A 22,625-nucleotide genomic window follows, 5' to 3' on the forward strand; every position below is an offset into this window, starting at 1 on the left:
GAGCCCACACACTCTGGAGCCCACGCACCACAACTAGAGAGAGAAAACCTGCACGCCACAATTAGAATGAAACCTGGTGGAAGGAAAGATCCCACATGCTGTGACGAAGATCCCGCGTGCTGTAACTAAGACCCGATGGAGCCAAAAAAAAAAAAAAAAAAGATCATTTTGACTATTCTTAGTGCATTGCATTTCTATATGAATTTTAGGATTTGCTTATCAATTTCTGCAAAAAGTCCGGGTGGAATTTTGATAAGAATTGCACTGAATCTGTAGCTCAATTTGGGGAGTGTTGCAATCCCCTTAACAATATTAAGTCTTCTAATATATGAACATAGAATGTCTTTCAATTTATTTAGATATTTGAAAACAATGTTTTGTAGTTTTCAGTGTAAGCATAATGCTTTTGAGATTCCTTCATATTACTGCATGTATCAGCAGTTTGTTCCTTTTCATTGCTGAGTACTATTCCATTGTATGGATGGATCACATTTTGTTTATCTGTTAACCAGTTGATGGATATTTGAGTTAATTCTATTTTTGGCAGTTACGAATAAAGCTGTAAAAGATATTTGCATACAGGTTTTCATTTCATTTGGGTAAGTACCTAGAAATGGAGTTACTAGTTGTACATAAGTGTGTGTTTACCTTTATAAGAAACTGCCAAACCGTTTTCCAAAGTGGTTGTACTATTTTGCATTCCCACTGGCAATATATGAGAGTTCCAGTTGCTCCAAATCCTCAGCAACACTTGGTATTATTAGTCGTTTTTTTTTAAAAAAAAAACTATTTTGATAGGTGTGTAGTGGTATTTCATTGAAATTTTCATTTGCATTTCTCTAATGACATATGCTATGGGACATAAAATTCATGAAATCCTAGACTTTTGGAGTCAGAATAAACATGAAAGAGTTCATTACTGGTTTTTATGCAGTGTTCTTCAGACATATCTCATGGGCTGTCTGAGGCTGGGGGAGTTGGGGGACTGAGGAGCATTCTGACTGGGTGTGGATCTGAGTTCCCTGACCAGAAGAGCTGTACTTTTATCATTTTTTATATTGAATTTCCATGTAACACGTCACTAGAAAAAAGATACCTCTGTGAAAAAAATAATGTTTGAAAGCTAATGAACTCACTCTCTTTTTTAGAGGACAAAACTGCAACCAAGAGAGGTAAATTGACTTAAGCTCATATAGTTAGTTTGGAGTAGGCTCATAATCCAGTGATCTTTATTCTACATTATATTATCTTGTCATAAATAAAATTCTAGTATTTGTTGGCCCATGGAAGAATTATGATAAAAAGCATCATCAAGATTTATTAAAATCATAAGTATTTAAAAAAACAAGTTTCTTTTATGCTGAAAAATAGTACATAGAAACTAAGTCATCTTTCATGAGTTAGTTGCACTAAGGAAGTGTTTTTTTTTCTTTAGGAAACCAGTTTCTAGTACAAAACCTTTTAAAATTATGTGCTTGGTTTCTAAGTGTTGTAGAAAATGTGGCACAACTGTCGGAGGTTATAAATGACAATACATTATGGAAATAGGTGACGGAACAAGCAGGGATTTGCCTTGGGGAAACAGACATTATATTTTCTTATCAGTTTTGACAAACACCGGCAGTGGCTCATCAATGTTGAAAGGGTAAAATTGAATTCATTAGGCACAATCATAAGGTTAGAATAAGTTATATTTTATAAGAAGCATTCAGTTCTGAGATCCTTCCTTTATTGAGGTTTTTCTAGAAATTACTAGAGTGTGAAAGCAATTCTCTATTGACAGTTCTGAGATTGGCTGCAGGACTGATGAGTAGGCAGTGCATGGTTAGATTGAGCAGAATTTTAATAGAATGCCTTTGGTGGATTTGAGTAGAAGTTTTATTTAATAATGGTATTGTGAAAGGTGCATCATATTTGGATTCAGAAAACTTAAAGTCAAATCTTAGTTCTGCTTCATACTACCTCTGTGACCTTGAATGAGTCACTTCTGTGACTTTTTCATTTTTTTAAAAAAATTCAGTTAGAAAGGATGACAGTGATATCTGCCCAGGCTACTTCCCAGAGTCATATGAGGAGAGAAAAAAATAAGAAAAACATATAAGGTACTTTGTAAATTTTAAAGTATTGCTCAGCTATAGTATCATTATAAATAATAATTTTTAGAATTGTGATATACAAGGTTTTTAAAATGGTTTTTCTTCCTGATATTTGGCCACAATTTACTTGCATTCTTTTTTTTAAATTGAAGTATAGTTGTTTTATAATGTGTTTCAGATGTACAGCAGAGTGATTCAGTTTCATATATATCTATTCTTTTTCAGATCCTTTTGCCTACAGGTTATTATAAGATATCAAATGTAGTTCTCTGTGCTATACAGGAGGTCCTTGTTTACCTGTTTCATATATAGTAGTATGTATCTGTTAATCCCAAACTCCTAACTTATCCCGCCACCCCCCTTCCCCTTTGGTAACCATAAGTTTGTTTTCTATGCCTGTGAATCTATTTCTATTTTGTAAATAAGTTCATTTGTGTCATTTTTAAAGGTTCTACATATAAGTGATAACATATGATATTTGTCTTTCTCTAACTTACTTCACTTAGTATGATAATCTCTAGGTCCATCCATGTTGCTGCATTATTTCATTCTTTTTTATGACTGAGTAATATTCCATTGTATATATGTACCACATCTTTATCCATTCATCTGTCCATGGACATTTAGGTTGCTTCCATGTCTTGGCTATTGTAAATAGTGCTATTATGAACATATGGGTGCGTGTATCTTTTCGAATCAGAGTTTTCGTCTTTTCCAGATATATGCCCAGGAGTAGGATTGCTAGATCATATGGTAGCTCTATTTTTAGTTTTTAAAGGAAACTCCATAATGTTTTCCATAGTTTCTGCACCAATTTACATTCCCACCAACAGTGTAAGAGGGTTCCCTTTTCTCCACACCTTCTCTAGCATTTATTATTTGTAGACTTTTTAATGATGGTCATTCTGATTGGTGTGAGGGGTTACCTCACTGTAGTTTTGATTTGCATTTCTCTAATAATCAGTGATGTTGAATATCTTTTCATGTGCCTGTTGGCCATTTGTATGTCTTCTTTGGAGAAATGTCTATTTAGGTCTTCTGCCCATTTTTGGATTGGGTTGTTGTTGGTTATTTTGGTTTTGTTTTGATATTATGCTGTATGAGCTGTTTGTATGTTTTGGAAATTAATCCCTTATTGGTCACATCATTCACAAATATTTTCTCCTGTTCCATAGGTTGTCTTTTCATTTTGTTTATGGTTTCCTTTGCTGTGCAAAAGCTTTTAAGTTTAATTAGGCCCCATTTGTTTATAATTTGCATTCTTTTTGCCTCTGTCACATGTCTCTAGTTTCTGGGGGAAGTTCTGCTCTGTCCTTAGTCGTCTTCTTTCTCTTTCAAATAGGTGACCCTTTCTCACTGCTGTCTATTAGAAAAGATGACTGTGTTAGTTTTTTCTTAAGGACAAGATGAGTTTTTTTAAAATTTTGTACAGATATTTAGCTTAAGAAGCCTGGCTGAAGTATTAAAGCTATAAACTGCATGTGGGTTTTCTTATTTGGTATTGAATTTCCCTTCCTCATGGTTGTAGAGTTTCTTGTACTACTGCCTTTTCTCTGGGCTCTCCGCTTCCTTTAGGTGTGTTTGACACCTAATATACTTTTGCCTTGGTCATGCCCATTTGTTGGTTTGTAATGGAATTCATGATACCTTATCAAGATTTAGTTTGTGGACATGAATGGTGGAATCATATATCTCAACTCCCCCAATACTGACAAGAAGAGATTTCATTTGCTGATCTGACTCCTGTGTCTTAGATGGAGTTAAGGGTCTTTGTCAGTCTTCAGAAACCGTAGACACTGGAAACAACTTTCTTCTGTGTTGGTGAAATGGAAGTATTTTCCGTTTCTGATACCTGAAGCTGATGAAGTTGTAAATTGTAGTGTTGTTTCTTTTTCTTCCTGGTTAAGAGAAGAACAGAATTTTACCAGAGGGTTTTCAAAGTCATTTTGAGTGGCCACTGTCTGTCTTATTTCTTTTTATTCAAGTTAATTTTAAAAAAGTTGTATATTTTAAATATTACTGATACAAATGAATATCTTGGAGAACAGTCATATCTGGCATGAAATACTGTTTCATTGTTAGGAGATTTATTTATGATTTTTGTTAGGCTTGCCTTCATCATTTGGAGTAATCTTTTTAAAGTAACAAAACATTTCATTTTTTAAAATTAGAGGCTAGTTTTTAAAAAGTCACTGAATTAAAAAAAAAAAAGTCACTGAATTTAATTCTGAATTAAAGCAAAGGAATAGAAATACTAGTGTGTTCATCGTTTATTTAGAGTTACTACTGGGTTACGTTGTACTTTGTATTTTAGAAAACACCATTTGTGCACTTCAATAAAAAGGATATATAGGTTACAAGTTTGAGATTAACAGATACACACTACTATATTTAAAATAGATAAACCAAAAGGACCTACTTTATAGTACAGGGAACTATATTCAATATCTTGTAAAAAGCTATAATGGAAAAGAGTTTGAGAAAGTATACATGTACATGAAACTGAATCACTTTGCTGTATACCTGAAACTAACACAACATTGTAAATCAACTATATTTCAGTAAAAAGAAAAATTATATATAGGGATACTGTGTTAAAAGGCAACAGATAGTCATTTAAGGAATATTCTTTTCAGTGATGATGTTCTAGGGTTATTTTGTTCATGACAGTCTTTCCTGAGGGTTGGGAAAACAGAGCCTGGGATGGAGTAGATGAAGGTGCCTGTGCCAGTTGAATTCCTCATTGAGAATTCAAAGGTTGGCATATGCTGTAATCATTCATATGTAGGGGAAAATCATATCTTGGCCTAGAGAAATCTAATTTCTAAAAATACTACAGGGCCAGCATTTTCAGTGTGCATTATTTTATGCTCCATAGTATATTAAAAACAAAAACAGAAATGCTGGGTCCCTAAATACAGCCTTGCAATTATAACCAAAAGCTTACAGTGTTGAATGCTAAGTAGATCAGAGAAATTCATAACCAGCAAAATTGGGCAGTTTGAACAGCTTGATCAGTAATTTGGCTGCCAGTAGAATGACTTCTCTAAAATATCACTTATCAGACTTAATTATGGCGGGAATTATAATGCAGCTTTCATATTTTTCACTCATGTATACATTAAATTGTATTCTAAGAGTGTCACAATTTTGTGATAACAGTGTATTTTGTATTTGGATGTTTTACACAAAAAATGTGCATTAACGTATTTTAAGAAGAGCAGGTTCTTCTGCTTAGGGCTATAGGGCATCTTTGTGGGCTCTTAAACATTTCTGATTGTAGGCATGTATCTCCTGACCAAGCTGTGAGTACTGTAGATTTTAATAGTTATGTGTGTGTGTTTTTAACATAGCAACATAAACAGAATATATCAATTAAAGCATTATCAGCTAGAGTAATATAGGTATATCTTGAGTCACAGAATAGATGACTTTCTAAAAAAACTGATTGTAAATGGAAGCGTTTTTAAATGAACTATTCATGAAAATCTGTAGCAAATCCTGTTGTTAAATGAAAAATCATATATAAAGTAATACATAACTCAACCTAGTTTTCATGGTAAAGGTGTTGTATAACCAGCTAGGTAAGATAACTCTTTCTGGAAGAGCAGACAAAAGCCAGTGGTTTATCTAAGGGCATAAGCTCCATCAGAAGTTGCTGACAGGGGTCAAAGACAGCCTGCTTTGTTTGCAAGAGGTCCTGGGCCTCGAAATGCTTTGGGGGCCAAAAAGAGACTGACAGTAAATGTAAGGACTCTCAACTCTACTGAAAGGGGAAAATCTTGGGAAAATGGAGATTTATTTCCATGTTTAAAGAGACAGCTGAGAACAATTAGGTAGTCTTAAAAAATGGTGGGAAAAGCAAGTTTTGGGAAATCTGTATTTGAGAAGAAAACCTCCAAAAGTAATATTTAAAAATCAGAAGGAAAAATTTATACACTAATCCTGTATTCTCTCCAGACATAAAAGGGCCTGTAGCTTCTATATACAAGGCAATAGGCAAAAGACTGAATATTATATTCCACCTCTGCATGTGTTTCAGTAATGATAGTATTTTTTTCTATAACATGAAGGGAGTATTAGTACTATATATAAATAGGGAAATAGCTATAGTTACCATATTTTTAAAAAGTATATTCAGGGCTTCACTGCTGGCGCAGTGGTTGAGAGTCCGCCTGCCGATGCAGGCGACACGGCTTCGTGCCCCGGTCCGGGAAGATCCCACATGCCGCGGAGCGGCTGGGGCCGTGAGCCATGGCCGCTGAGCCTGCGCGTTCGGAGCCTGTGCTCCGCAACGGGAGAGGCCGCACAAGTGAGAGGCCCGCGTACCGCACACACACACACAAAAAAGTATATTCAGATAGTCTAAATTTGGTATTATCAGAAATTATATGCAAATAGTTACCATATTTTTGGCTAAAAAAATTCCACATTTTGTCATTGTGTTATATTGGAACGCACATATTTTGATGAGTTGTCTCAAGCAAGGGTCTCCAGAAATCTGCTGCTGTCAAGTAAACCCCTATAAAATCTGACACAGCAGGTCCTGGAGTGGCTTCATATTACACCTACATTTACTTGGAGGAGATGTGTGCTTGAATATTTTCAGGATAACTGTTCTCAGCAGCTCTCTGCCAGCCCCTTTCCCTCCTTTCAACTCTATTTTCTTAGGAACTTCATTTCTCTCAACTCCCCCTTCTACATGATGATCTTAGGTCTCAGGGATTTTTTAAAAAAGAGGTCTTTTCTACTCAAAATATTTTTGGGGGATTCCAGTTTCAAAGGAATCATTTTGTTAAAGGTAATTTTCCTGTAGGGTCTGGAGGAATGGAGGAGAATCTAAGGGACCATTTTATATTTTCTTTTTTTTATTTTATTTTATTTTTATTTTTTATTTTTTTGTGGTACGCGGGCCTCTCACTGCCGCGGCCTCTCCCGTTGCAGAGCACAGGCTCCGGACGCACAGGCTCAGCGGCCATGGCTCACGGGACCAGCCGCTCCGCGGCATATGGAATCTTCCCAGACTGGGGCACAAACCCGTGTCCCCTGCATCGGCAGGCGGACTCTCAACCACTGCACCACCAGGGAAGCCCCATTTTATATTTTCTTGATGGAAGACAAAGGATGTAGAGTGTCCTGAAGGAGTACATCCAAGGTGAGTATAAGAAATGATTAAAGCCTTTCAGGAAGCCTGGAGTAATTGGAGTTGAAGAGAGTAAGTTCAAGTGTAACACAGAAGTAAGTGGTTTATTAGGTACATATGTTTTATACTTGTCAATTTCTATTGAATAAAATGAAAGCTGCCTCATCCAGGGCTCATGCATTTTCCACGTGAGTTCTCTGGCCATGATTACATGTGAGCACAGGAGAGATCAAATAGAGCAATTTGAAGTAGTAAGTGATAGGGAGGAGTAGCCTAGGAGATCCTGAAATGGTATCGATCAAGGAACAACAGGGAGAGGAGAAACCTTTGAAGTAGAGGAGGCCTGTAGCAGCAGGTGAATGTATGATGGAGTAGCACTTATTTAGTCGGCTTGGCAGAAGAGGAACTAGGGCATTAAGATCAGCACCTAGGAGGGAATCAGAAAAAGGGTGGGTAGAGGTGGAGTAAATGTAAAATCTGGATTATCAGACATGAACTATCTGGGGGAAATCAGTCAATTCCAGTTCTTTGCATTGTCCCAGCCTCTAAATATAATTGCACCTACAATTTGAACTCTTAACTCCCATATACATTTAAATTGATTCCTAGATTCTGATTGGGCAGTAAAGATACAGTTTATGCTCACTTTCAAATAGTGGAGCTGTTTAAAAAAAACAGGTTTTACACCAAATTAACTGTTCTTGTCATTACTATTATAATTTCTGTTGTGTTTGCCACCAAAAATAAAACTGGCTCTAACACACAAAAATCAAACACAAGAATTCTGAAATTCCTTTTAATTTGGCAGTGAGCAAGTCTGTATACATGTGATTTTTCCCACTAGTCCTTGTGAGAACTTAATCAAATGAGTGATCTTCTATGTGTGAAAGAACTTTAAACTCAGAAGGATCCTCATACACAGTGTGGACTTCAAAGTTTTAGAGATTAAAAAAAAGATATTAATTGCATTATAACATTAATTTCCTCTTAATTGAGAAATCACTCAGCATGAGACTTATGTTTAAACAGCTGTATAAACTAAGTCATGGTCATTTCTGTTTAGTGCAGTCATTCTCTTGCTGCAAGAGGTGTGCTTTCTCAGTGCAAACAATTTAATTTATTCTAACAGTTGTCCTAGTAGTTAAGTAAATTATTCCCCCTTTTTAATGAAGAGTTGCTTATCTATTATTGATTGGCAATAGAGTTTCTAGTCACTTTACTTGATTAGAAGATTGAACTGTTAATTGACATTAGCATCAGATTTCTTAGAACAGAGGATAAATAGGATCAGTGTTCTGCTTTGTTGAACATGGACTTTCAGTGACTTAACTACAAATTTGAAGTTAAATTTTATTAGTACTATGCCTCATTAAAGTGCTTAGAATGCCTCAGAGAGAGGGGACTTGGAATGGATATCATTGTCACCCATAAAATACTCAATAAATATCTCTTATATGCTAGGCACTAGGCCAAGTACAGAGGATGAAGAATGAAGAAGAAAGTCAGGGCCACCAGGATCCAGGTGTCTGGGGAAGAGAGCATTGTTGCTGTACGCTCCTTCTTGGACCATTGTCAGTAATGCAGATACTCTTCTCTGCTGAGCATTTTTCTTAATCCAGTGCACCTAGGCAGTCCATACCAGTTGCTTGGCAGTGAAACCTGTCGGCCCGTTTGTCTACTTATTATTATATTGAAAAGTCCAATTGGTAAAGACAGATTTATTAGGAAAAAATTACAAATTAAGGAGTTAGTTGGATTGAAAAATGCCGAAAGATATTAAACCTTTGGTCTTTGCTTCAGTTGGAATGATTCATTGACTTTCAGAAATATCTGAGTTTAGATAAAAGCAAACTCAGAAGGCAATTTCTCACTTTGGAAAAACTTTAATTTCTAAATTAGCAGTAATAGGAATCACTAGAAGAAATTAGAAATATTTGTTTAATCTTTGCATGGGGAGAGCTTTCTAAGCATAAAGATAATGGAAGAAATAAAAAAGAAAGAGATCAGGGCTTCCCTGGTGGCGCAGTGGTAGAGAGTCCGCCTGCTGATGCAGGGTACACGGGTTCGTGCCCCGGTCCGGGAGGATCCGCATGCCACGGAGTGGCTGGGCCCGTGAGCCATGGCCGCTGAGCCTGTGCGTCCGGAGCCTGTGCTCCGCAATGGGAGAGGCCACAACAGTGAGAGACCTGCGTACTGCAAAGAAAAAAAAAAGAAAGAGATTAAAAGATATATCACATGAAAATTAAAATTTTCTTCATGTCAGAGACATCAAAAACAAAAGCTAAAAGGTAAGCAGAAATTCAGGAGAAAACTTTGTAGCTAATATGGTAAAAGATTTATATCCTTAGTAATAATAATAAAAACTCCACATATAAACACTAAAAAATAACCCAATAGCTCAATGGGGAAAATGCCACAAAGTGGACAGTGCAGTTGGGAATTACAGTTGGCTAATAAACATGTGAAAAATGTTTACTTCACCTTCATTCATAAGCAAAAAACTATAAATTAAAATGAGATGCCCGGTATTATGATTTAAGTTAGCAAAAACTAAAAAATAATTCTCAATTATGGTAAGAATACACTGAGTAAAAGTTTAAATTGGTGCAGTCTTTTTTGAAAAGATTGGCAAGTTTATTCCTAGTTCACTCTCCCAAGGAAATGATTAAAATTACAGGAAAATAATATTTATACTAAGGTGTTCATTAGAACATTATTTATAAGAGTGAAAAAATTAAACTTATATATAAAATAGAAGAATGGTTAAGTAAATTACGGTATGTCAGAAGGTAGAATAATAGAGTTAATCATGTATACAAGGATCTGATAATTTGAAAGATAATTTTATAAAAATTTAAATGTGTATAATAATCTGAACTATAGAAAAATATCAAAAGATACACTAATTTCCTGTGACTGCTGTTGTTACCACAAACTTGGTGGTTTAAAACAACAAGCATTTATTCTCTCATAGTTCTGGAGGCCAGAGGTCCAAAATTAGTATCACTGGGCTGAAATCAAGGTGTTGACAAGGCTGTATCTCCCTCCAGAGGCTCTAGGGGAGAATCTGTTCCTTGCCTCTGCCAGCTTCTCGAGGCTGCAGGCATTCCTTAGCTTGTGGCTGCATCACTACAGTCTCAGTTACGCTGCCTTCTCTTCTGTGTGTAACCTCTCTTGCCTCTGTTGTATAAAGACACTTGTGATTGCGTTTAGGGCCCACTTGGATAATTCAAAATGATCTCCTGAATTTAATTTAACTTAATCAATCTTATAAAGACCTTTTCCAAATAAAGTAACATTTTCAGGGATTAGAAATGATATCTTTGGGGGCAATTATTCAGCCTATTACAGAAGGTTATACATCAAAATTTTGATGGTTATTATCTCTGGGTGTTGTGATTATGGAGGATTTAAATTTTATATCTTATATCCTTGTCTTCCAGGAAGACTCAGGGAAGTAATATTAACTCCATGAGCTTCTCTCAAACTGTATCAGATATGATTTAAACCTTTTTGAAATCTTTGACTATCAGGTCACTCTGCTTGGAGGTTCAGAAGGGATTTAAAACATTAGAAATATGACTTTTTTCCCCTTCAGTTTTATGATGGTTATTTGATTTAGAAGTTGTACCCTAACAGGACAGATAAACAGAACTCCATTATTATTTGTCCTCCTATGGATTGCTTTTCAAAGACTTTTAACCACTAAACTATATTTACTAATAATTAAATTTTCCCATTTTAATTAATGAAGGACATATATACATGCCAACTAGAATTTCTGATCATTATGAATAGCCAAATACAAAGAAATCTTGAGTCAATATAGAATTTTCACTGGGCTATTTGAAATATTGAAAATACCTCATAGATTATCACTATTATTCTCTTTACTGGTAGTGGCTTTAATGGACATCTTTATTCCTAAATGTTCTGAGAACTCTGGGTTGGGAGCACCCTTAGAATTTATTTCTTAAAATATTTTAAATAAATATTTTAAGTTATTCTCCTCTTAGGGAAGTGTAGTATGACTATAATCTACAAAATTAATCATTGAATCAAAAGTTAAACTTGTAAATTCCTCCATCATCTTTGATAAAACCATCTCTGCTTTTGTCAGCATCCTTTAACTTTTGGACATCGTTCAGAATTTGTTTTTATATTATTAGCTACCCCAATCTACCTTTCATCTTCAACTCACTTTCTACTTTGCTTAAACTGTCTTCTAACTTTAGAAAGAAGCAAGTGTTCCATTTCATTTTGATGGACAGATAGCAATGTGGTGAAATTTTAAGATGTAAAGACAAGAAAGCTTAACTGTGTTTGTAACTGTAGATGCAAATAAGATCTCATCCGTTCATTTCTGCTCAAATTTGGTAGTTCTTGAAGTATCTTCATTCATTTCCAGAGCCATGCTGGAGTTGGGTACCCCAGGTTGCTGGAAGGTTGAAATTATTCCCATCCAGCTGAAGATTTCTATCACTAACATTGCTGCAGTTGCTACTATTATGAAACCCTGTTATTCTCTACTCCTTTGAATTCCCCAAGTCCTTTCTTTAAGAAGTAAAGAAAATGAGGGGGAACTTGAATATTAGGTTTGAGACTATATAAAAAATGGTTAGCTTGTGCGGTAGAGAGTGGATTTCAATTCCTTAGTTTACTTTGTTTTGTTAAAGGTCAAGGTGGCCTTTGATAAGTCACATATAACAAATATAAAACAAAATATAGCAAATACATGTTACATTTTACAGTAGAATTGTAACATGGCAGGAAGATTTCCTGCCTCAAGTAGTAAGTGTGATATAATCAAGTTCAAGATCTCATTTCTGTGGTTTATTGAATGCTGCAGTATCTAGCTTGCCCTGATTTTATACATATTGGATAATATCTCCATAATTTATCCAGAATAGTATTATTTCACTAATACTAGTTATTTTAAGTGAAATAAATTGACTTTCCTTAGTATGGGTATAAATATGTACCCTGATTACCTGGGGATTTTAATTTTATTATTTTTAACCTTAAGTTACATTTAATTATGATCAATGTCTTTGACTGGAATCCATGTGCTTGGGAAATATGTTTGCAAAATGACCACAAAATAATAGGGTTAAGCAAATCTATAATTTTGAAAATCTCAAAAAGCCTTCCAAGACATATTAGAATCTTGACAAGTCTTGACAAGGATGCTTATTTTTAGTATGACCAGAGGGAAGTAGAAGTAGAGAGGTCAGCGTTTATGTCCAAACCGCATCAGCAGAATTAGGGTTAGAATTCTTTGTTTCACATAGAAGTGTTAAGATTTTTTTTCTGAGCCAGTATTTCTTCTACATATTGAAACGTATATTAACTGTATCTGTTTTAATACTTAGGGGTCAACTGGATTGTAACAGCCTTAGGCCATATGTTCATAAACTTGAGAGTCATGAAGATAGATTAGGAGAATGATTTTTCTCCTATAGGATGAATTACTACAAGATGAAAACAGCCTTGGAATTGCTGTCGAGTTAGGAACCTAGTTAATTTAAGAGAGAAGGTGTTACTGAAGTAGCATTCTGCTTTTTATTGCATCCTGCTATAATGATACTGCTAAGCATAGGAGAAACAAAAATGTACATATATATATTTGTTGAATTTTTTCCCCTGAAGAATTTTTCTTATAATTTTCTTGTAAATTGGGAGGGATGCTGTCTTTATTTTCATAAATGCGCCAAAAGGAGATATTTGAAGAAAAATATATACATCTGAGCATATATCAGTTTTAAAAATAAAACGTTTTATGCTAGAGAAAATACCATATTTCCTCTGTTTTGTCCTAAGATTCCCGCCATTTAAGCTTCCAGAAGGTAGAGTATAACTATTTTGATAAATTTCTATGTTTCAAAAAAGGTTGCTGTAGGAGAGAGCTCAGATATCCATCAACTGGTGAATGGATAACCAAACTGTGGAACAGCCATAAAATGGAATAGTACTCAGCAATAGAAAGGAACAAACCATTGATTTATGCAACAAGATGATGAATTTCAAATGCCTTTTGCTAAGTAATAGAAGCCAGACACGAAAGGGTTTTGGACTATATAATTCTATGATATGACATTCTGGAAAAAGCAAAAATATAGGGACAGAAATCACATCAGTGATTATCAGGGGCTGGGGCCTGGGAGAAGGAATTGACTAAAAATGTACAAGGCAGCTTTTCTAGATGGTGGAAACATTCTGTATGTTCATTGTGATAGTGGTTATATGATTGTAACATTTGTCAAAGCACATTACTTAAAAAAGGTGAATTTTACTTTTTGTAAATTGTACTCCACTAAATCTGACCAAAAAAGTGTAAGGTATACTGAGAGGGTCCTCAACAAATATTACTTTACGGGAATTAGATTAATATCTGCTACCTGCCAGCCATTAGCCCATTGTATCAAAGTTCTTACTTGCAAGCAACAGAACTGACTTTGGCTGATTTTAACAGAAGAGAAATTTATTGATAAGACATTACACAGCTCAGAAAACTTATAGGGAGGATACAAAGCAGGTTTGGAAAATGGACAACAGCAAGGGAAGCTAGAGAGCACCCAGAACCAAGAATAACACTGTAGAGCCTGTCTGGAAAAGACACTGCTGTCTCTGTCTCTGATGCCACAGCTTGCCTCACTGTCACCAAGGATACCGGAAACTAGGTACCAGTGTCACATTCCTGCCACTTCTGCCCCTGTACACTTGATATTGGTGCTGCAACTGTCTTAGCTGCCTGTGTCTGCCACCAGCATGTATTCTCTTTGGTCCCTCCTTCTTCACTGTCACAGCTTCAGAGTAAAGGTCCAGGGTAGAAGTGTTTGGTTGGCCAAGCCAGAGTCATATGCTGTATTCCAGCTGCAAGGAAGGCTAGGAAAGTGAGTGTCTGATGTTTTCAGTTTCTACAGTATCTCCCACCAAGACCCAGAAAGTTAGAAGGCAGTTTTGCTGGGCAGAAAAATCCATTATTTCTATGCATCCATCAAAATATGAACTAAATTTTAAACTTTACTTTCTGTAGCCCTTATCCTGCTAGTGAATAGCCTAGCATTCTGTTAATTTTTATTATTGTATGATGCTGTTTATGATTGTCACAGTCGACTTTCATATATGATCTTTGATCTTTAGGCTAATTTTTGAAAGACTTTTCTTTTTTTCTTAGAGCAGTTTTAGATTTATAGCAAAATTGAGAGGAAGGTAGAGGGATTTCCCATACACATGCATAGCTTTCTCCATTATTAAGGCTGCTTTTTTTCTTTTAAAATTTTATTTATTGAGGCAACATTGGTTTGTAATATTATATTTCAACACTACAGCATGCCTACCACCAAAAGTTTAGTTTCCATCTGTCACCATACTGTTGATCCCCTTTACCCATTTCTCTCACCTCCTCACCTCCCTTCCCCTCTGGTAACCAATACTCTGTTCTCTGTATCTATGTGTTTGTTTTTTCACTTATTTTCATTTATTTGTTTGTTTTTTATATTCCATGTACAAGTGAAATCACATGATATTTGTATTTTTCCATCTGATTTCTCTCAGCATCATACCCTCAAGCTTTATTCATATTGTCACAAGTGGCAAGATTTTATCTTTTTTATGGCTGAGTAGTATTCTATTGTATATATATACCACATCTTTATTTTATTTTATTTTTTAACATCTTTATTGGAGTATAATTGCTTTACAATGGTGTGTTAGTTTCTGCTTTATAACAAAGTGAATAAGTTATACATATGTTCCCATATCTCTTCCCTCTTGCATCTCCCTCCTTCCCACCCTCCCTATCCCACCCCTCTAGGTGGTCACAAAGCACCGAGGTGATCTCCCTGTGCTATGCAGCTGCTTCCCACTAGCTATCTATTTTACGTTTGGTAGTGTATATATGTCCATGCCACTCTCTCACTTTGTCCCAGCTTACCCTTCCCCCTCCCCGTATCCTCAACTCCCTTCTCTAGTAGGGTTGCATCTTTATTCCTGTCTTGCCCCTAGGTTCTTCATGACCATTTTTTTTTTTTTAGATTCCATATATATGTGTTAGCATATGGTATTTGTTTTTCTCTTTCTGACTTATTTCACTCTGTATGACAGTCTCTAGGTCCATCCACCTCACTACAAATAACTGTTTTGTTCCTTTTTATGGCTGAGTAATATTCCATTGATATATACCACATCTTATTTATCCATCATAAATGGATAAATTTATCCATTCATATGGTTGTTTCCATATCTTGGCTATTGTAAATAATGCTGCCATGAACATAGGGGTGCATATTTTTGAATATTTTTTTGTATTTTTCAGATAAATATCCAGAAGTGGAATAGCTGGGTCATATGGTAGTTCTGTTCTTAATGTTTTGTGGAGTCTCCATATTGTTTTCCATAGTGGCTACTTCAGTTTACATTCCCACCAACAGTGCATGAAGGGACATTCCCTTTTCTCCACATCCTCACCAGCACTTATTTCTTGCTTTTTCAATAATGTAGGCTGATTTTAGTTTAAAGAATAATTCTGAATCTGTAAAGAATGACCAATAATATGTGCTTCAAACATGGTGAGTAGTCAGTAAATTGTTGTTAAACAAATCCATAGAAGTTAGAAAAAGTATATTTTTCTATAACCAGAAAAGTGTGATTAAAGATACAAAAATAATCAGTACACAAAGAGAGTGTACCGTGATCAAGTGCTGGAATCTCAGGCTAGATCATCATTTGGAAGTGCATTAGTAGACTATTATATCAGACGTTGAAATGAGAAAAATCTTGGACTTGTCTTCTCGCAATCTGCTAAGATGACCACCACATACATGCACTAGTAAGGAAGGATGTTCCGGGAAAACAAAGAAAACATGATGGGGGTGGGTAGACATTGTGTGGAAGGAAGTGAGGCTGTAGAAATGAAAGGTGGAGAGGATAGTGAGGAGCAGGAGATAGAGAAGCCTCTTATCTTGCTTTCCTAAGAGACGGTGCCCAGGTTAAGGAGCAGCATAAAATGGAGCATGCAGGTTTGAAAGACTTCTTGCTGGAAGAAAGGCAGAGATAGAGAATGTGGGGTTAAAAATGGATAATGATGTCTGTCGACATTTAATTTGGCTCTTATGACATGAAGTGGAGGCACTTGACTAGGCAACCTTCAGGGCCTCTAATCAGCTGCACATTCACCCCATGCAACAAGAGAAGAGGCCTTGTTAAAAATCTTAGCACAGTGGAGAGGAGAGGGAGACAGCAGCTTTTGACCCTAACGTGAGACCCTGCAAAAGTTCTGTTCATGAGACATTCACTTTCTTCTCTTTCAGATCTGGTTAAGAATGAACACTTGGACGTTTCACTTTATGTGGATTTAGTTAGCATCTTGGCAATCTTACTTTTTTTCTGAACAATGTGTTTGTTGTTAGTTTCATGATGTTGGTCGTGTTTGTAACTTATTGCTGTTTTCCCATATACAAATAGATATTTATGCACTTTCTGAGGTCTTACCTTAATCCTGACTTTCTAAATGTTCTTAAATGTCCCAGATATATATCAGCACACTTTGTTTACTAGCATTTGCCTTTTAAAAAGTGAAATATAAAAGACGTAATTTAGTTACCATACAATTCACCCTTTTACAGAGTACAGTTCACTGGTTTTTAGAATATCCACAAAGTTGTTTGTCTATTTCCACTTTATATTTTTATTTTCACCACCCCCAAAAGAAACCCTTTACCTGTTAGCAGTCACTCCCCATTTCCTCCTATCACCAGCTCCTGGCAACCACTTATCTACTTTCCATCTCTATGAGTTTGCCTGTTTGGGAAATTTCATACAAATGGAATCATGTAGTATGTGGCCTTTTGTGAATGACTTCTTTTACTAGCATAATGTTTCCAAAGTTCACCTGCTTGTAGCATGTATCAGTACTTCATTTCTTTAAAAAAAAAGTTGTGGTAAAACATAAAAAATACAAATTTTATCATATTAACAATTTTTAAGTGTACAGTTCTGTGGCATTAGGTACGTTCACATTGTTGTACTTCATTCCTTTTTATTGCTGAATAATATTCCATTGTATGGATATACTACATCTTGTTCATCTACTCATCGTTTGGCAGACACTGGATCGTTTCCACTTTTTGGCTGTTATGTTCTGCTATGAACATTTGTGTACCAGAATTTACTTTCAATCTGAAATATTTCAATCATGGTGAAGAAGATTGAACTTTGGACTTGTATTTTAAGTGCACCTCTTAGACTGATGAGGTAATGTTAATGTATTCCTGGGCAATCACCTAACTTCTCTTGGTCTGAGAGCAGGTGGTATTGTCCCCATTTTCTTTCTGGTTTTTTTTTTTTTTTTGGCCGTGCCATGCAGCATGTGGGATCTTAGCTCCCCAACCAGGGATCGAACCTGTGCCCCCTGCAGTGGAAGTGCAGAGTCCTAACCACTGGACCACCAGGGAATTCCTGGAAGTTGGCTTTTAGAAAAGAGGGGAAGAAAGGAGGGATGCTTGGGCAGCTGTAGACTGAAATTCGAAGTGAATCTTTGGGCTCCACACAGTTTTCTTCCTCTTTCTGTTGTCATCCCTTATTCTCTCATCGCCAGCACTCTCTTGCTGCCTCATTACAAGAGTTCCATATGACCCAGCAATCTCACTACTGTGCATATACCCTGAGAAAACCATAATTCAAAAAGAGTCATGTACCAAAATGTTCATTGCAGCTCTATTTACAATAGCCTGGAGATGGAAACAACCTAAGTGCCCATCATCGGATGAATGGATAAAGAAGATGTGGCACATATATACAATGGAATGTTACTCAGCCATAAAAAGAAATGAAATTGAGCTATTTGTAATGAGGTGGATAGACCTAGAGTCTGTCATACAGAGTGAAGTAAGTCAGACAGAGAAAAACAAATACCATGTGCTAACACATATATATGGAATTTAAGAAAAAGAATGTCACGAAGAACCTAGGGGTAAGACAGGAATAAAGACACAGACCTACTAGAGAATGGACTTGAGGATATGGGAAGGGGGAAGGGTGAGCTGGGACAAAGTGAGAGAGAGGCATGGACATATATACACTACCAAACGTAAAGAGGAGAGGGAGACAGCAGCTTTTGACCCTAACGTGAGACCCTGCAAAAGTTCTGTTCATGAGACATTCACTTTCTTCTCTTTCAGATCTGGTTAAGAATGAACACTTGGACGTTTCACTTTATGTGGATTTAGTTAGCATCTTGGCAATCTTACTTTTTTTCTGAACAATGTGTTTGTTGTTAGTTTCATGATGTTGGTCGTGTTTGTAACTTATTGCTGTTTTCCCATATACAAATAGATATTTATGCACTTTCTGAGGTCTTACCTTAATCCTGACTTTCTAAATGTTCTTAAATGTCCCAGATATATATCAGCACACTTTGTTTACTAGCATTTGCCTTTTAAAAAGTGAAATATAAAAGACGTAATTTAGTTACCATACAATTCACCCTTTTACAGAGTACAGTTCACTGGTTTTTAGAATATCCACAAAGTTGTTTGTCTATTTCCACTTTATATTTTTATTTTCACCACCCCCAAAAGAAACCCTTTACCTGTTAGCAGTCACTCCCCATTTCCTCCTATCACCAGCTCCTGGCAACCACTTATCTACTTTCCATCTCTATGAGTTTGCCTGTTTGGGAAATTTCATACAAATGGAATCATGTAGTATGTGGCCTTTTGTGAATGACTTCTTTTACTAGCATAATGTTTCCAAAGTTCACCTGCTTGTAGCATGTATCAGTACTTCATTTCTTTAAAAAAAAAGTTGTGGTAAAACATAAAAAATACAAATTTTATCATATTAACAATTTTTAAGTGTACAGTTCTGTGGCATTAGGTACGTTCACATTGTTGTACTTCATTCCTTTTTATTGCTGAATAATATTCCATTGTATGGATATACTACATCTTGTTCATCTACTCATCGTTTGGCAGACACTGGATCGTTTCCACTTTTTGGCTGTTATGTTCTGCTATGAACATTTGTGTACCAGAATTTACTTTCAATCTGAAATATTTCAATCATGGTGAAGAAGATTGAACTTTGGACTTGTATTTTAAGTGCACCTCTTAGACTGATGAGGTAATGTTAATGTATTCCTGGGCAATCACCTAACTTCTCTTGGTCTGAGAGCAGGTGGTATTGTCCCCATTTTCTTTCTGGTTTTTTTTTTTTTTTTGGCCGTGCCATGCAGCCTGTGGGATCTTAGCTCCCCAACCAGGGATCGAACCTGTGCCCCCTGCAGTGGAAGTGCAGAGTCCTAACCACTGGACCACCAGGGAATTCCTGGAAGTTGGCTTTTAGAAAAGAGGGGAAGAAAGGAGGGATGCTTGGGCAGCTGTAGACTGAAATTCGAAGTGAATCTTTGGGCTCCACACAGTTTTCTTCCTCTTTCTGTTGTCATCCCTTATTCTCTCATCGCCAGCACTCTCTTGCTGCCTCATTACAAGAGTTCCATATGACCCAGCAATCTCACTACTGTGCATATACCCTGAGAAAACCATAATTCAAAAAGAGTCATGTACCAAAATGTTCATTGCAGCTCTATTTACAATAGCCTGGAGATGGAAACAACCTAAGTGCCCATCATCGGATGAATGGATAAAGAAGATGTGGCACATATATACAATGGAATGTTACTCAGCCATAAAAAGAAATGAAATTGAGCTATTTGTAATGAGGTGGATAGACCTAGAGTCTGTCATACAGAGTGAAGTAAGTCAGACAGAGAAAAACAAATACCATGTGCTAACACATATATATGGAATTTAAGAAAAAGAATGTCACGAAGAACCTAGGGGTAAGACAGGAATAAAGACACAGACCTACTAGAGAATGGACTTGAGGATATGGGAAGGGGGAAGGGTGAGCTGGGACAAAGTGAGAGAGAGGCATGGACATATATACACTACCAAACGTAAGGTAGATAGCTAGTGGGAAGCAGCTGCATAGCACAGGGAGATCAGCTCAGTGGTTTGTGACCGCCTGGAGGGGTGGGATAGGGAGAGAGATGCAAGAGGGAAGAGATATGGGAACATATGTATATGTATAACTGATTCACTTTGTTATAAAGCAGACTAACACACCATTGTAAAGCAACTATACTCCAATAAAGATGTAAAAAAAAAAAAGAGTTCCCACTGCTCCTCCTCTTCCTCACTTTCCCTCGAAACTCTCCCCCAGTATGATTAATTGTCAGCTTCTTTCAACCACCTAAGTGACCAATAAACCTATTTTGCTTAGTTTGCTTTTGGTGGCAGGAGGTGTGTGTATATGTGTTTATTTGTTAACTTAAATGAAGGTGTAAATGATGGAAATGCTTTGTAATCTAAGGGAGAGATTTTGAGGCAGGACAGGTTTTCTTCATTCATACCACTCAACCTATTGCACCTATTTACTAAAAAAAGACACTTCAAGTAGGGAAGGAAAAGAGGAGTCTGAGGTTCTTATAACCCTTTAAGAAAGTGTGTCTACCTAAAAATCCCAGGAAGGAATGGCAGAACGTGAGGCTTGTAAAGGTGACAGACAGTTCATTACAGATTCACAGAAAGCAGTCTCTCAGCTGAATCCCATATCCAGAGAAAATAATCATTGTAGTGGAGAGTGTGTAGAAGGAGGGGAAGGTATTGTGGAGTAGAGGGCAGTTTTAGAGTTTGGGACATTTAAATAGAAGTAGAACTAGTTAAGATCAGTCCCATCTTTGATGGAGAAAGAAGTTGATCACCGTATAACATCCCAGTGCCTTCCTGGAAATTACCAGTGGTAGTAATTTATACAATCACTTATTGTTTGCTTAATTACCATGCATCACAGCAATGATTATGCATTGTAAAATTATTGTGTTTTATTTTATTAGAAAACTGTACATAACCTTTTTAGCTAGGCATGTTGCTCAATTACTCTCAATAGAAAGCATTACTGGTGGGTAAGAGTATTGATATGCAGGTGAGACTTTGTGGTGCTCTTTAAGTCATAGCATGTTTTTTGGCAATCATTTAATGAAGCAATGTGCTAGACCCTGAGGGTGTTACAGTGAAAGCCAAGGTCTTAGCCTAAACAGGCTTATGATTAGGTGGGTGAATGTCAAACACCATAATAAACTGTGCTAAGTATTCAGAGGTATAGACAGGATACTTTGGGACACTTGGCTCAGCATGAGACTGGTCAGGGTAGACTTTCTAGAGAAGTAACAGTTGAACTGTCTTGAATAGTAAGTAGGAGCTGTTTGGGCACAGAAATTGGGGGAGGGCTTCCCTGGTGGCACAGTGGTTAAGAATCTGCCTGCCAATGCAGGGGACAGGGGTTAAAGCCCTGGTCCGGGAAGATCCCACATGCCGCGGAGCAACTAAGCCCGTGCACCACAACTACTGAGCCTGCGCTCTAGAGCCCGCAAGCCACAACTACTGAGCCTGCGTGCCACAACTACTGAAGCCCGTGGGCCTAGAGCCTGTGCTCTGCAACGAGAGAAGCCACCGCAATGAGAAGCCCACGCACCTCAACGAAGAGTAGCCCCCACTTGCGGCAACTAGAGAAAGCACAGGTGCAGCAACGAAGACCCAACGCAGCCAAAAATAAATTTAAAAGAAAAGAAATTGGGGGAGCCGTGGGACATTACAGGTAGAAGGAATAGCATGGGCACAGGTAGAGGCGTCTTTGCCTACATGTGTTGCCAACTCAGAAAGGGACCAATAAGCATCCATGGGATGGTAAAGGAGATAAAAAACAATACATTTGATCCTGCTGACAAAGAGCACATGGTTCACTTACTAGAGATGTATTTATTCTTTTGTGCCACCAGGGTGTCCTTTAGCAAATTACCTGCCTCTTCCATTGTGCAATATGGTACGCTAGTGGCTTGATAAAATTAACACCCCCTCCACAAGTGAGCAATTTACTTTCTTCTTATAAAATCAGGGCTGGTAAATTGCTTTGTATTCTTTTAGCTGGTTATATAGGGTTTTTTTTTTTACAAGTTGTTTTTTTTTTAAACACAAATCCAAAGAGAATTTTATGGACAAAGAATCTTCAAACAAAATGCTTAGATATTCCTAGTTGTCATGAAAATGTGCTTAATTGGTGATGATGGATTTAATATTTAATAGTTTGAAAAGCTCCATTCAAACCTAAATGTCCAACAATAGGGGACTGATTGAATAAATCATGATATATTCTCAGATACTATTTAGCCTTAAGTATGAAGTTATGGAAGAATGTTATGACATAGATGCTCACCATGTTGCTGAATGTCCAAGAGTGGTCTACAGATGGGTTAGTGAGTAACATGGTATCACTTTTCTAAAATGTGTATTAACTGGTAAGCTCCAGGCCTCAGTAGCCTGGAAGAA

The 22,625-nt window shown here is 36.7% G+C and overlaps 2 non-coding genes across 2 annotated transcripts; both read right to left on the reverse strand.

Moving 5' to 3' along the window:
• Nucleotides 1-17,620: 17,620 nt before the first annotated feature.
• On the reverse strand, nucleotides 17,621-17,693 carry TRNAG-UCC (transfer RNA glycine (anticodon UCC)). The gene has a single exon. It is a non-coding gene; the product is annotated as a tRNA-Gly (tRNA).
• A 1,796-nt stretch (nucleotides 17,694-19,489) lies between these two features.
• On the reverse strand, nucleotides 19,490-19,562 carry TRNAG-UCC (transfer RNA glycine (anticodon UCC)). The gene has a single exon. It is a non-coding gene; the product is annotated as a tRNA-Gly (tRNA).
• Nucleotides 19,563-22,625: the final 3,063 nt, after the last annotated feature.

The sequence above is a fragment of the Neophocaena asiaeorientalis genome, unplaced genomic scaffold, assembly GCF_003031525.2.
Source record: "Neophocaena asiaeorientalis asiaeorientalis breed wild unplaced genomic scaffold, Neophocaena_asiaeorientalis_V1.1 scaffold119, whole genome shotgun sequence".
In the NCBI taxonomy this organism is placed as follows: domain Eukaryota; kingdom Metazoa; phylum Chordata; class Mammalia; order Artiodactyla; family Phocoenidae; genus Neophocaena; species Neophocaena asiaeorientalis.